Source organism: Pleurodeles waltl, chromosome 8 (genome assembly GCF_031143425.1).
Source record: "Pleurodeles waltl isolate 20211129_DDA chromosome 8, aPleWal1.hap1.20221129, whole genome shotgun sequence".
NCBI classification, from domain to species: domain Eukaryota; kingdom Metazoa; phylum Chordata; class Amphibia; order Caudata; family Salamandridae; genus Pleurodeles; species Pleurodeles waltl.
Window position 1 is genome coordinate 198,824,476 of NC_090447.1, and position 14,872 is coordinate 198,839,347.

Below are 14,872 nucleotides of genomic sequence, written 5' to 3' on the forward strand. Positions count from 1 at the left end.
TACAGTGGGAATGGGAGTGGAGGGAGAGGATGTGGTTGTAGGTGAGTCACGTTTGCTGTCTTTGGGTGCAGGTGCAGGAGGGATAGGCTGTCGTGAGGTGGATGGCTGTTGGGTGGGTGGGTGGCTGCGTTTGTGTGGTGTGGAAGAGGGGGTGACAGACACAGTGGGAGAGGACACAGGGGACGTGTAAATGGCAGTGGGGGTGGTGACTGCACGTGTGCGGACTGGAGTGGAGGGTGTGCTGGTGATGGAAACACTGGCTGATGGTGAGGTGAATGGAGGTGTGAGTGTAGACGTCACAGGGAGGGAGGAGGGAGACGAGGAGGTGGGGGTCACAGAGGTGGTAGTGACTGTTGGCATGTCTGCATCGGAATGTTGCGTGTGTGAATGTCTGCGTGATCTGTGGTGCTTATGTTTGGATGAGCTTCTCTTGGGTGTTGAGGTGTGTGCAGGCTGGTCTGATGGTGTGGGTGGGACAGGCAGAGGAACAGGAGACTGGGAGGAGGGAGTTAGTAGAGGCAGGCAGGAGACAGGGACAATGGCTGCCGTCAGTGCTGATGCCAGAGCCTGGAACGATCGCTGATGGGCAGCCTGACCCGAATGAATGCCCTCCAGGTACGCATTGCTGCGATGAACCTCCCTCTCCACCCCCTGGATGGCATTCAAAAGGGTAGTCTGCCCAACAATGAGCGTTCGGAGGAGGTCAATGACCTCCTCACTGAGGGCAGCGGGGGTAACAGGGGCAGGGCCTGAGGTGCCTGGGGCGAAGGAGATGCCCGGCTTCCTGGCAGAGCGGGCACGGGGCGAACGCGGAGGGGCTGCTGGGAGGGCGGAGATGGTGCGCTGGGTGGCGGCTGTACCTGTAATGGCGGGGGGCACGGATGGTGCCACCCCCGCAAGGGAGCCCCCTTCCGAGGACGTGTCCGTGTCGCTGCAGGCTCCAGTCGTCCCCGTCGTGGAGCTCCCCTCGCCCTCCGTCTCACTGGTCCAGTCTGACTCTGTGGCATGGCCCTCCTGGGCCATGTGAGATGCAGCTCCCTCCTGCCCCGATGCCACTTCTCCTCCGCCTGATGATGCTGATGCACACAAGCACAGAAAGACAAACAAAAAGGGGGGGGAGAGAGAAATAAAGGGATATTGAGTACATGGATCTCCGGTACAGTTAGCGGACATGACAGACACAGATGCCCCCTGCACTAAGTTGCGCACTTGGGGTCCGCTACGCATTCCGTGGAACATGCCCTACACGCCTAGAGTTGACAACTGCACCCATGGATGACACGGCCCAGGGATGGCTGTACTGACAAACTACTGAGGGTGGTGGCTGGGGACACAGGGGCTTACGGGGGTGCCCAGCCTACAGATATCGCCCTGGCCTAGGGGGACCCCCAGCCCTCCTCCCCCACCCAGACACCTCCACTGCGCGACCACAGAGTAGATAATGCTTGTACTCACCCCCTTGTGTCTGCTGTGCTGCCCTCACGCGCCCATCCAAATCAGGGTAGGCCACCGCCAGGATCCGGAACATCAGGGGGCTCAGTTGACGGCAGGCACCCCGCCTACATTGGGAGGCCATCCCCAGCAGAGACTCGGCGGTCTTCTTGGTCCCGCGGCGGATGTCCTCCCACCTCTTGCGGCAGTGGGTGCCCCGTCGATGGTGGACCCCCAGGGCCCGGACTTCCTTGGCGATGGCACGCCAAATCCCGATCTTCTCATGGGCGCGGACCTATGTGACACGTACAGGGAGGGAGAAATACCACGTTCAAGTTACTCAGCATTTTCCTTTCCAGTGGCCCAACGCCCCCCATCCCCGCCAGGCCCCCCGCCAGGCCCCCCGCCATGCCCAACATGCCCCCCATCCCCGCCAGGCCCCCCGCCAGGCCCCCCGCCATGCCCAACATGCCCCCCATCCCCGCCAGGCCCCCCGCCAGGCCCCCCGCCATGCCCAACATGCCCCCCATCCCCGCCAGGCCCCCCGCCAGGCCCCCCGCCAGGCCCCCCATCCCCGCCAGGCCCCCCGCCAGGCCCCCCGCCATGCCCAACATGCCCCCCATCCCCGCCAGGCCCCCCGCCATGCCCAACATGCCCCCCATCCCCGCCAGGCCCCCCGCCAGGCCCAACATGCCCCCCATCCCCGCCAGGCCCCCCGCCAGGCCCCCCGCCAGCCCCAACATGCCCCCCATCCCCGCCAGGCCCCCCGCCAGGCCCCCCGCCAGCCCCAACATGCCCCCCATCCCCGCCAGGCCCCCAAGCCAGCCAGTGGCCCCAAATCCAGATTGAATTAAACTCACTTGTTGGTCTGGAGGACCGTAGAGTAGCGCATACTGGGGGAGGACCCCATCCACAAGTTTCTCCAACTCCTCTCCAGTGAAGGCAGGGGCCCTTTCCCCAGTCGCAGCAGCCATTGTCCCTTCCAGACCGAGGTCACAGCAACACTTGCAGTATAGGTCCTCTCCTGTGAAAGTTCAAGTCGCAAGTGGATAAGTAGATAGAAAATGGCGGTCACGTCCGCGGCGGTGCGTACCGCGGCGGTGCGTCCCGCCACCGCCGGCGCCCTTCGCCATTGGCTCCTGAAACCCATAGGCTTCAATGTTAACCAATGCGGCTTCGCGCCGCGGTCTTCGCCCGCCGCCCGCCGCATTGTGCCACGCCAGCGCATTGACCTCACATCCCATTGTCACACTTCACAGGTCAGGCAGCTGCCATTTCCAGGGCCCACATGGCTCAATTTCAACTGCGTCACACAGGCCTAGGCCTTGCGTAGCCACTCAGACACGCCATTCACTGCATAGAGAATCGTATACTGTGCTAGCTGTGAGTACGTACCTGTGGGTTGCTTGACTGTGTGCTCCATGTTGTCCTTCCTAGGCACCGTCCGCTGGGTTGGGCGAGGAGACGGATGAATCCTCCCGTGTACCGACCGCTGGTGGACCTGTCGACAATGGAAGACCGCCACATTATCCTGACCTACCGTCTTAACCGTGCCACTATCCATGAACTGTGTGCCCGGCTGGAGCCCGACCTGATGTCCCCCATCCGCCAACCCACAGGGATTCCCCCTCTGGTGCAGGTCTTGTCAGTACTCCATTTCTTGGCAAGTGGGTCATTTCAGACAACCGTGGGAATTGCTTCCGGGATGTCTCAGCCCATGTTTTCAAAGGTGTTATCCAGAGTGTTGTCTGCCCTGATGAAATCCGTGAGGAACTACATCATTTTCCCTGAGGTGGGCGAATTGGCTACAGTGAAGGGTGATTTCTACGCCCTTGGACATATTCCCAACGTAATTGGTGCCATTGATGGGACCCATGTGGCTTTGGTTCCCCCAAGAGACAGGGAGCAGGTGTACAGGAACAGAAAAAGTTACCATTCAATGAACATCCAGGTGGTGTGTTTGGCTGACCAGTACATCTCGCATGTAAATGCCAAATTCCCAGGGTCAGTTCATGACGCCTACATCCTCAGGAATAGCAGCATCCCTTACGTGATGGAACAGCTACAGAGACACCGTGTATGGCTAGTGGGGGACTCTGGGTACCCCAACCTGTCGTGGCTACTGACCCCAGTGAGGAATCCCCGGACCAGGGCAGAGGAACGGTACAATGAGGCCCATGGGCGTACTAGGAGGGTGATCGAACGCACCTTTGGCCTCCTAAAGGCCAGGTTTCGCTGCCTGCATATGACCGGTGGATCCCTAATGTACTCACCTAAGAAGGTGTGTCACATCATCGTGGCCTGCTGCATGCTTCACAACCTGGCTTTGCGCCGCCAGGTGCCTTTCCTGCAGGAGGATGGTCGAGACGGTGGTGTTGTGGCAGCGGTGGAACCTGAGGAGAGTGACGAGGAGGAAGACGACGGGGCTGAAACAGACAACAGGGACAGAATCATTGAACAGTACTTCCAATAGGACACAGGTAACATTTCAAAGATAATTTAGTAAATGTTAACTACTCTGCAGCATCTCTGCTGCCTGTCTATTTGCCCCAGTGTATGATGACTGAGTTTTGGCTTTTCCCTCCCTATTTCAGATCTGGGGTCCCCACTACGAGTCCTGTGCTTCGTTTCCCCATGGACTACAGCTTTGTGGCAGCTGTTTGTTGACTTCACCATGTACAAGGACATATTTGCACTGTCATGTCAATTACAATCTATTGAAATCACAGCCAGACTCCTGATATTTTGGTGCAAAATAGGTGTTTATTGAAGTGCTCAAAATGGGATGGGTGGTTTCAAGTGGGTGGGGGCTATGGTGAAGGAATGTCCATGGCAGAGTCCAGAGTAACAGTCACACAGGTGCATTGTCCAGAGGCCTGTGGAGAGATGGAGCATGGGCAGTTCGAGGATGGACAGGGTGACAATGTGGGACAGTGGGATGACATCAGGTGGTATCCATTGCTGGCGGGGGTCTTGACATCCTACTCTGTCTTGCAAGATCTCAGGGCCCTCTTGCGGGGTGGTTCTTCTCCTGCAGGAGGTGGGGGTCTGGTGGGCTGCTGCTGTGCGGGGGCCTCCTGTCCACTAGCGCCGGCGGAGGTGGATGGCTGTTCTTGGTCCAGGCTAGTGGCAGGGGCCCTTGGGTGTTGTTCAGTGTCCGCCCTGCTGTTTACGAGGTCCTGCAGCAGCCCTACCATGGTAACCAGGGTGGTGTTGATGGCTCGGATGTCCTCCCTGTACCCCCGATAGTGTTCCTCCTGCAGCACCTGGATCTCCTGGAACCGGGCCAGTACCGTCGCCATCGTCTCCTGGGAGCGGTTGTATGCTCCCATGATGGTGGTGAGGACCTCGTGGAGAGTGGGTTCCCTGGGCCTCTCCTCCCCCCCCTGTCGCACAGCTGCCCGCCGAGTTGCCCTGTTTCCCTGGGCCTCTGCCCCCTGGCCGGTGTGCCCACTACCACTGCCCCCAGGTCCCTGTTGTTGTTGGGGTGGTGGGTTATCCTGGGTGCCCTGTAGTGGTAGACACACCGCAGATTGACGCGCCCTGGAGACAGAGGCATGGGCCCGCTGGGTGGGAGCTGTGCTGGTGTTCCCAGAGGGGTTAGGGTCTATAGTGGCCTGTGCCTGTGTGAGGGGAACCTGGTCCGGGCTGGTCATCGGTGTCCAGATCGACAGAGCTGCTGTCATCGCTGACGGCCTCTTGGGTGGGGGGTGTGGATAATTCTGGCCCCTCCGCCGCGGTGTGTTGACGGTCGGGTCCTGCAGGGGTATAGAGGTATGGTTATAGTTTCAATGTGTGGCATATGGGTGTATCTGTGGGTTCCCGTGTCCCCAAGTGCTGGCATTCGTGTGTGGGGGCTTTGGTGAGGGTGGCTTGTGGGGGGGATGTGTATATGCATTGGGCATGCTTTGGTGATGGGTGTCCATGCTTAGTGGACGCATGCAGGCCTAGGTTTTGGGATGTGTGGGTTGTGATGGTGAGACATTGGCGGGGAATAGGTGTGCTGGGGGTGGGGGTGAGGATGGTGGTGGGGGTGAGGATGGTGGTGGGGGTGAGGATGGTGGTGGGGGTGAGGGTGGGGGTGAGGATGGGGGTGGGGGTGAGGGTGGGGTTCGAGGATGGGGGTGAGGGTTGGGGTCTGATTTGGCATGCAGGTGGGGGGGAAGCAGTATTGAAGCTTCAACTTACCAGTATCCATTCCTCCGCCGACTCCTGCGAGGCCGTCAGGATGCAGGATGTTCAAGACTTCCTCCTCCCATGATGTGAATTGTGGGGGTTGAGGTGGGGGTCCTCCGCCAGTCTTCTGCACGGCGATGTTGTGCCTGGATACCATGGAACGCACCTTCCCCCGTAGGTCGTTCCATCGCTTCCTGATGTCTTCCCGATTTCTGGGGTGCTGTCCCACTGCGTTCACCCTGTCGACAATCCTCTGCCATAGCTCCGTCCTCCGGGCAATGCTGGTGTATTGTATCTGTGTGCCGAACAGCTGGGGCTCTACACGAACGATTTCCTCCACCATAACCCTGAGTTCTTCGTCTGTGAAGCGGGGTTGTCTTTGGGGTGCCATGGGGTGGTGTGTATGATGTGTGGGGTGGAGTATGTGTATTTAAGTGAGTTGAGTGTGGTGGTGTGTGTTGTTTTGTGTGTGGATAGTGTGTGGGTGATGGTGTTGAGTGGCTGTGGCTGTTATGTTTTGGATGCTGGTGTCTCGCTCTTGCCTTCTTTACGATTTTGTAAGCGTAGGGGTTTGTGGGTGATGTGGGTGGGTGTTTTATATTGTATTGTGTGTGTGGGAGTGGTGTGTGTATGTGTATCAGGTGTGTGGGATTCAAATCGTCCAATGTGGGTGAGTTTTGTTCGTTGGTGTGTATTCTGACCGCGCCGGTGTGTCCCGCCAATGGAATACCGCGTTTGAATGACCGCCGCGTGGATTCGTGGGTCGTAATGGGATGGGCGTATTTCTGTTGGCGTGGCGGTGGAGGTTTTGTCACCTCCACCTTTCCGCCGACCGCTGGTCTGGCGGTCTGTTGTGGCGGTCGGATTTTCGGAGGTTTGCCTTCTGCGGGTCAGAATGACCGTGGCGGGTTTCCGCGACCGCGGCGGGATTATGGAGGATTTCTGACCGGCGGTAGGCGCCTTTTACCGCCGAGGTCAGAATGACCACCATAGTCCTATGCCAAATTAATGTTAAGTTTCCCTTCACATTGGCTAAACACTCTTTTTGTAAGAACTATATGTACCTGTTGATGTGCTTCTTCATTATAGGCCTACGTGCCTATGGCTCATGACTAACATTTATTTTTGTCATATCACCAGATGCAGAAGCACTAGATTGTATGACCCTGTGATCAGAAACTGTTGTACTGCCATCTGTCTGAGTTTTACATTATAAGATGTTGGATTCCTTTTGTGAGGTCGGTGATATAACTCTAGCTGATGACATCAACCAATTTCATGTTTGCCTATTCTACAGGAGAATGTCCGATATATCCCTTCCTTCCATGTTCTAGAAGTCTGTACCTGTAACTGTGATCATTTACACAGTATGATTCAATCATGTACGATTTGCTATGATTCAGTCATATTGACAGCCTATGAGCTGAATAATGTAATAACATTTCTTCTTTGACAAGACACTTGTATGTATGTGTTTGTGTGGAATGGTTGTAATCCTGAGCTGAACACTGTGTACCTGCAACATATCCCTGCTTCCACAAGTAGCTTGTTTTTCCATTGTATGGTTCACAGGTTGTTGCATATCCACATTGCTAAATATGAAATTTAAGACCACGGACCATGGGTTTGTGACTGGTGAATTTATTACAGTGCTAAGGGTGAAAAGAAACTTGGGACAAAAAGTAACATAAATGAAAAGTGAAGGAGTCAGTCATGGTGAATGAAATCATAGGAGTAGATGGCACACCATTGTAAGTTCAGAGTACTCCTCTCATCAGAAATGAAATGGGTTTCAGGATCAGCCCGCAGAGTTAATGTGTGACACTCAAAGGAGGACATTAGGGATGAGGTTGCTTGTTGGGATTGATGGGTGGCCTGCCACCTGTGACTCCTGGATTTTTGCATGGACGTCCCTGTTTGCAAGGGTGGCTGGAGTACAGCTGCTGCAGAGGCAGGGGTGCCTGAGGGTGGTTGGGCCTCCGGCAGGGCCTCCCTTCCTGTGTCTGCCGCAGATGTACATTGGCTTGATGTAGTTGGCCCAAAGGAAGGGGTTGATGTTGGAAAAAAGCCCTACTCAGGGTTGTATGGATGTCCTTTTGCACCCCTGTTAGGGTGCCCATGTTAAAACTATGGTCCTCCATTGGTTGAGTCATGTCCCTCTGCAGCTGCTTGATTTCCCAGAGTTCAATTAGCACATGGCCCATTACACCTTGGGGCTCCTGAGAGACCCCTAAGACTTGGCTGATGGTATCCTGGTCGTGAGTGGTCACAATGGCCTCACTCTGCTGGGAACATTCTTCCCAAATACCCTTCCTCCACAAGCCTGTGCCCTCAGCACAGGGTGCCCCCCCCAACTGGGTCCTGGACCCTCAGTGTCAAGATTGTTGATTTACAACATAGGATCCATCAGGGAGGGCACAAGATGGGAAGAACTGTGCTAGGTACACAGGTTTGGGGGCACATTGTTTGTGATGTAGACACAACTGGAGTGGGAGGTGTTGTTGTGGGAACAGTGAGACTGTTGTCGTCTAACAAAGCTGTCCAGATCGGCCGGGACCATCATCCATGTCCATATATCCATGTCATCGCTGAGGGCTTCATCCAGAGGTGAGTTGGGAATCTGGTTGGTGGACAATGTCTGGCCAGGTGCTGTGACAGCTCAACCTTTTGAGAAATAGAGTACATTGTTATTCACTGAAGTGTGGAATCCACATCCAAAGGTTTTGTGTCACTATAAGTAGAGACCTTGGACAGTCTTAAGTGGTAGGTTTGCTGATTGTCCTATGTCACTGGTATTGATATGACATATGTGAAGCTTGCAGAACCTATTAGACTCAAGTAGCTCATTAGATGTGGTGGCTCAGTTGCAATTTAGATGAGGGGATGAACATGACATCTTACAAACATCTAAGCCAACACAATGGTGAGGAAATGTGTATTTGACCATTCCAAGGCCTAGTCTTGTAAGATACAAGCGAACACATAACTTTGTGGTATATGTAGCTGTAGCCATCATATAAGCAGTGCTGAGTCAATGTGTTAGCTGCTACTACCAATCTGATGAAGCAGCTTAATGCCTTTGGCACAGTTGATGTACACACTTGGTAAGGTGTCATTCCTGTCCTCAATAGTTTCATTTTGGAATACCAGGACAAGAGCAAGCTAGGTAGACAAACACATCTCTGAGTTGAGCATGATATGTAGATTGCTCACTCCCTTGTGAGTGAACATCAGTTGTGAGATGGCACACTGGTATATTTGGGCAAATGCAGAATGGCCTGCTGGTTTGAGTTAAAGAAACAGGGCCTCCTGGCAGTTGTAGGCATTTCACTTTCAGACTCTCCACATTACACCAATGCTAAACACCCTGGGAAGGGTATATAATTTGAGAGATGGCACACAGGTATATTTAGGCAAGTTCAGAATGGCCTGTTGGTTTTAGTAACTGAAACAGGGCCTCCTGGTAGTTGTAGCCATGCCACTTGCTGGCTCCCAACACTACACAAATGCTAAAATCCTATGTACATGAATATCAGTTGTCAGATGGCAAACAGGTATTTTGGGCAAGAGCACAAAGGCCGGTTGATTTAAGTTACAGAAACAGGGCCTTCTGGTAGCTGTAGCCACGTCACTCTCGCTACTTCCCAGCACTTGACAAATGTTTAGTCTTACATATCTGTTGCCGCACTGCAGTTAGATTGACCCATACATGTATATATTGACACATAGCATGGGCCCTGGGATGACCTTTCAATATTCACATCCCTACAGACCCCATTCTAACACATGGAATGTCATGGGGATTGATGCATGTGATGTTATGTAGGACACTAAAAATTGACAAGCTTACATCTCTGCAACTCTGGGTATTGCATTTTGGGAAAGTAGATGAACAATGCAGTGGCAAAAGGTGAGTTCTGAGCATGCCAGAAATTTAACATTTGTGACAGTTTTGGTGTTGTAACTTACCAGATTCCGCTCTCCCAGGTATTCCTGTCAAGCCCTCTGGATGCAGGTTGACCAAGACCTTCTCCTGTCAGGGAAAGAACTGTAATGGGGCAATGGTAGGACCACCACCAGTCTTCAGGGACTCCAAGCACTGCCTAGAGGCCAGAGAATGCAGCTTCCCCGTTAGGTAGTTCCACCTCTTCCTAATGTCCTTCTTTAGTGTGCAGGGTGGTACCTACAGCGTTCACTCTGTTGACTATCCTTTGCCATATTTCCATTTTCGTACTGAGAGGAATATGCTAGACTTGTGCTCCAAACAATTGTGACTCTACTCTTATGATTTCATCCACCATGACTCTCAACTCATCTTCAGAAAATGGGGATTTTTGTAACATGACATTGATGTAAATCAAAGTGGGTGGCAGTGACTTACTTACCATGAAAATTGATATAGGTAGTAAATGGACAAAAGTGTGTGAAAGGTGTTAAATGGGATGGTGACCAAAAGGTGTGCCTTATCTATCAATAAAAAAAACAGTGGTCTCTGGCCTGATCTTTACAGTGCTTTCGTGGAGAGGCAAATGATCATAGTCTGGGAAGGGGTGTGTTTTATAGTGTGATTTGCAAGTGTGTCCACTGGGCCAATGTATGTCAGCTGTGTTGTTTTTTTAATCCATCCAATGGGCACATGTCTGTTGATTTGCTGAATGAGCTAACTGCAGCAAGGAGACAGCCACACTGACTGTGTTTTTGTAATGGGCTCGGCAGCACCTGGCAAGCTGCAATTTGTTTTGGTGGGTGGATGTTCACCCTGCATACATAGTAATAAGGCAGTCTCGAGACCGCCACCCCCACAGCAGTCTGGCAGTCCAACTGCCAAACTTGTAATCAGGCAGTTAGAGCCCTTATTTGTTACTTATTTAGTTTCTCAAGTGAGGTGTAATTCAAGAACGTAGTGAAATAATGAAATGAAATGTCCGCTTTGTTTACCATTCTGCTACCAAACAAAGCACAAACGTAGACATGTAATTTTAAGGATGATTGGTTACAGTAACATTTTAAATGTAAACTTAGTTTTCTAAGCAAACATACAAGCCAGAAAGTAACACTCTAGAAACCATTTTACTACACTCTGACCTGATTCACAAAGGTAAATCTAGACCTAAAGCCTAAGTTTAGACCTAAAGTCAAAGGGCCAGATTTACTAAACTTTCACGCACTGCAGTGCAAGGGTGCTTGCATTATATGGAGAATTGTAGTTGTGCAGGAAGGGACACCTTCCTGTACAAAAACAATCTCTTAAGGCATTTCCCTCTTTCTATGTGTGCTGTAGATTGCAGCACACATAGAAAGAGGAAACAATGAGGAGAAAAAAATATTTTTCTTCTTGCTACATCATCCTCTGAGAGGCGTAGTAGTTTTATGCAATCCCAGGTTTACAAACCTTTGTAATCTGACATTGAGTGAAATCCTTGGGTGGATGCATGGGAGCACCCATGTTCCACCATTGGAATGCATCCTAACATGGAATGCAATGGAATGCATCGCAAGCCACTGCATTGCATTACATTTATTTTTCCCAAAGCCACACAAGGGGCCAAATTGCCCCCTGCGTGGGTTTGTATGTCACGGTTTCGGGCGGGTCTGATCAGGACTCTGGTTGGGACACCCTTTCAGGTCACCGAATATCCTAAGGAGGTAGTGTACTGGGGCAGAAGAGCAGCTAAAAACATACACGGGAAAGGACAGCTATGGACAGGCACAGGAAAGTAAAAGCAGAGCAACCCTTGTGTGAACAAACAGGAAACATTACTAATGGACAAACACGCTGGGGTTGTACACAGAGTAGGGCGCAGAACCTCCCACAGTGACAGGGAATGTCAATGCCTCTGTGCAGTTTGCTCTTACAGATAGTCACCATGCCAGCCCCATAGAAAGGATGCAGCAGAAGTGATTCTGTCTCTGGACCCAGGAGCACAAACTAGAATAGTACTTACATACACAAGACACGCTCTTGTGGGTCCAGCTGGAAACACAGTGGCAATTCCTGTAAAAACAGCAATAGCACACTGTCACTGTTAGGCATGGAAGACAACGTATAACACTAGACAAGGATGGGGGCTGGAATTGCCTCCTGGAAACGAGGAGCCAACCCCAGTACAAAGGAGGACACTTATACACTGGTGAAGACTGATAGAACACTTACCAGACACAAATACCGAGAGGAAACAGAAACAGAAGGGACAAACTAAGAGACATAGGGGGTGATTCTAACCCTGGCGGTCGGTGTTAAAGCGGCGGCCAACCCGCCAACAGGCTGGCGGTAAAAAAAATGGGATTCTGAGCCTGGCGGGAACCGCCAACACAGACAGCCACCTTAACACTCCGACCGCCACAGCGGTACAAACAAACAGCGCGGCGGTCACCGCCAACAGACAGGCGGCAGACAATGTACCGCCCACACTATTCCAACTCACCAATACGCCACCTTTTCCGGGGCGGGAGCACCGCCGATAAAAACACGGCGGAAACAGACTACGGACGGGAAAACGCTCACCACTACGCACTCCAGGAGGAAGGAGGACAGCATGGAACCCGAATTAAACATCCTACCTGCTCTCGTCTACCTTCTCATCTACCACGAGTACGAACGCTGGCGCAGACGACAACGGTGAGTACTGCACCTACGACACACGGGAGGGGGAGGACGAAAGGTTACGGGCACACACATATGCGACTCCCCCCCCCAACTATGTACTCACCAATGCAGAGCACCAAGTCACAGTGACACCACCCAAACACCCCTGAAAAATGCTAGGACATAATCATATTTGGAATAAATATTTATGTACCAAAAAGCTCCAGAAAATTATCGTACAACCATGAAAGATATTCACAACAAAACTAATGACATACACATCAGTGTATAACTGAAGTACCAAGTCCTGCACATCCTACGAATTCAGCATGTCCGTGCGCCAAAGTCTTGAGAAATAAGGGCAAAGCCCACACAGGAGACCTGAGTCCTTTGGAGAGAACACTGCAGGGGCATCAGATGTAAAAACTACAGGCACCTCAGGGGGAAGGGAAGGGGGGGGCACCACAGCCACATGAGTCCACGACGCCAGATCCACGAGGAGCCACCATGCCCACTGGACCATCCTGGGGAGTGCAAAGCCACAGTCTCTCAATGTCTCTACAGTGGGTGGGCTGCCCACTGGACCATCCTGGGGAGTGCAAAGCCACAGTCTCTCAATGTCTCTACAGTGGGTGGGCTGCCCACTGGACCATCCTGGGGAGTGCAAAGCCACAGTCTCTCAATGTCTCTACAGTGGGTGGGCTGCCCACTGGACCATCCTGGGGAGTGCAAAGCCACAGTCCATCAGGTGGATGACAGTCTCCACTGGTCAAGGAGGAGGCATGGTGGGCACAGTGAACCATAAACGGTGCTTGAGACGGCGGTGCCAAGCGGAGCGGTGCTTGAGATGGCGGTGCCCAGCGGACGGTGCTTGAGAGGAAGGGCCCAGCGGAGCGGTGCTTGAGATGAAGGGCCCAGCGGAGCGGTGCTTGAGACGGCGGTGCCCAGCGGAGTGGTGCTTGAGAGGAAGGGCCCAGCGGAGCGGTGCTTGAGAGGAAGGGCCCAGCGGAGCGGTGCTTGAGACGGCGGTGCCCAGCGGAGCGGTGCTTGAGAGGAAGGGCCCAGCGGAGCGGTGCTTGAGAGGAAGGGCCCAGCGGAGCGGTGCTTGAGATGAAGGGCCCAGCGGAGCGGTGCTTGAGACGGCGGTGCCCAGCGGAGCGGTGCTTGAGAGGAAGGGCCCAGCGGAGCGGTGCTTGAGATGGCGGGGCCCAGCGGAGCGGTGCTTGAGAGGAAGGGCCCAGCGGAGCGGTGCTTGAGATGAAGGACCCAGCGGAGCGGTGCTTGAGACGGCGGTGCCCAGCGGAGCGGTGCTTGAGATGAAAGGCCCAGCGGAGCGGTGCTTGAGACGGCGGTGCCCAGCGTAGCGGTGCTTGAGAGGAAGGGCCCAGCGGAGCGGTGCTTGAGGCGACGGTGCCCAGCGTAGCGGTGCTTGAGAGGAAGGGCCCAGCGGAGCGGTGCTTGAGAGGAAGGGCCCAGCGGAGCGGTGCTTGAGATGAAGGGCCCAGCGGAGCGGTGCTTGAGACGGCGGTGCCCAGCGGAGCGGTGCTTGAGAGGAAGGGCCCAGCGGAGCGGTGCTTGAGATGGCGGGGCCCAGCGGAGCGGTGCTTGAGAGGAAGGGCCCAGCGGAGCGGTGCTTGAGATGAAGGGCCCAGCGGAGCGGTGCTTGAGACGGCGGTGCCCAGCGGAGCGGTGCTTGAGATGAAGGGCCCAGCGGAGCAGTGCTTGAGACGGCGGTGCCCAGCGTAGCGGTGCTTGAGAGGAAGGGCCCAGCGGAGCGGTGCTTGAGACGGCGGTGCCCAGCGGAGCGGTGCTTGAGATGAAGGGCCCAGCGGAGCGGTGCTTGAGAGGAAGGGCCCAGCGGAGCGGTGCTTGAGAGGAAGGGCCCAGCGGAGCGGTGCTTGAGATGAAGGGCCCAGCGGAGCGGTGCTTGAGACGGCGGTGCCCAGCGGAGCGGTGCTTGAGAGGAAGGGCCCAGCAGAGCGGTGCTTGAGATGGCGGTGCCCAGCGGAGCGGTGCTTGAGATGAAGGGCCCAGCGGAGCGGTGCTTGAGAGGAAGGGCCCAGCGGAGCGGTGCTTGAGATGGCGGGGCCCTGTTCAGCGGTGCTCTTCTGCACCGCGGGCCCTGTTCAGCGGTGCTCTACTCCACGGCGGGACCTGTTCAGCGGTGCTCTTCTGCACCGCGGGCCCTGTTCAGCGGTGCCTATCTCCACGGCGGGCCCTGTTCAGCTGTGCTCTTCTGCACCGCGGGCCCTGTTCAGCGGTGCTCTACTCCACGGCGGGCCCTGTTCAGCGGTGCTCTTCTGCACCGCGGGCCCTGTTCAGCGGTGCCTATCTCCACGGCGGGCCCTGTTCAGCGGTGCTCTTCTGCACCGCGGGCCCTGTTCAGCGGTGCTCTACTCCACGGCGGGCCCAGTTCAGCGGTGCTCTTCTGCACCGCGGGCCCTGTTCAGCGGTGCTCTACTCCACGGCGGGCCCTGTTCAGCGGTGCTCTTCTGCACCGCGGGCCCTGTTCAGCGGTGCTCATCCAGCAGGTCAAGGGAGCCAGACCTGGCCTGGACTCCCTGCTCAGTCGCCCTCGGACCGTGACGTTTCTGGACCCTTCGGGGACGGACTCCTGGCCTCCTTAGTGTCCTCCTTCCCAGCTGGGATGTGGCATGTGGGGTCCACCTTCTCCGCGCT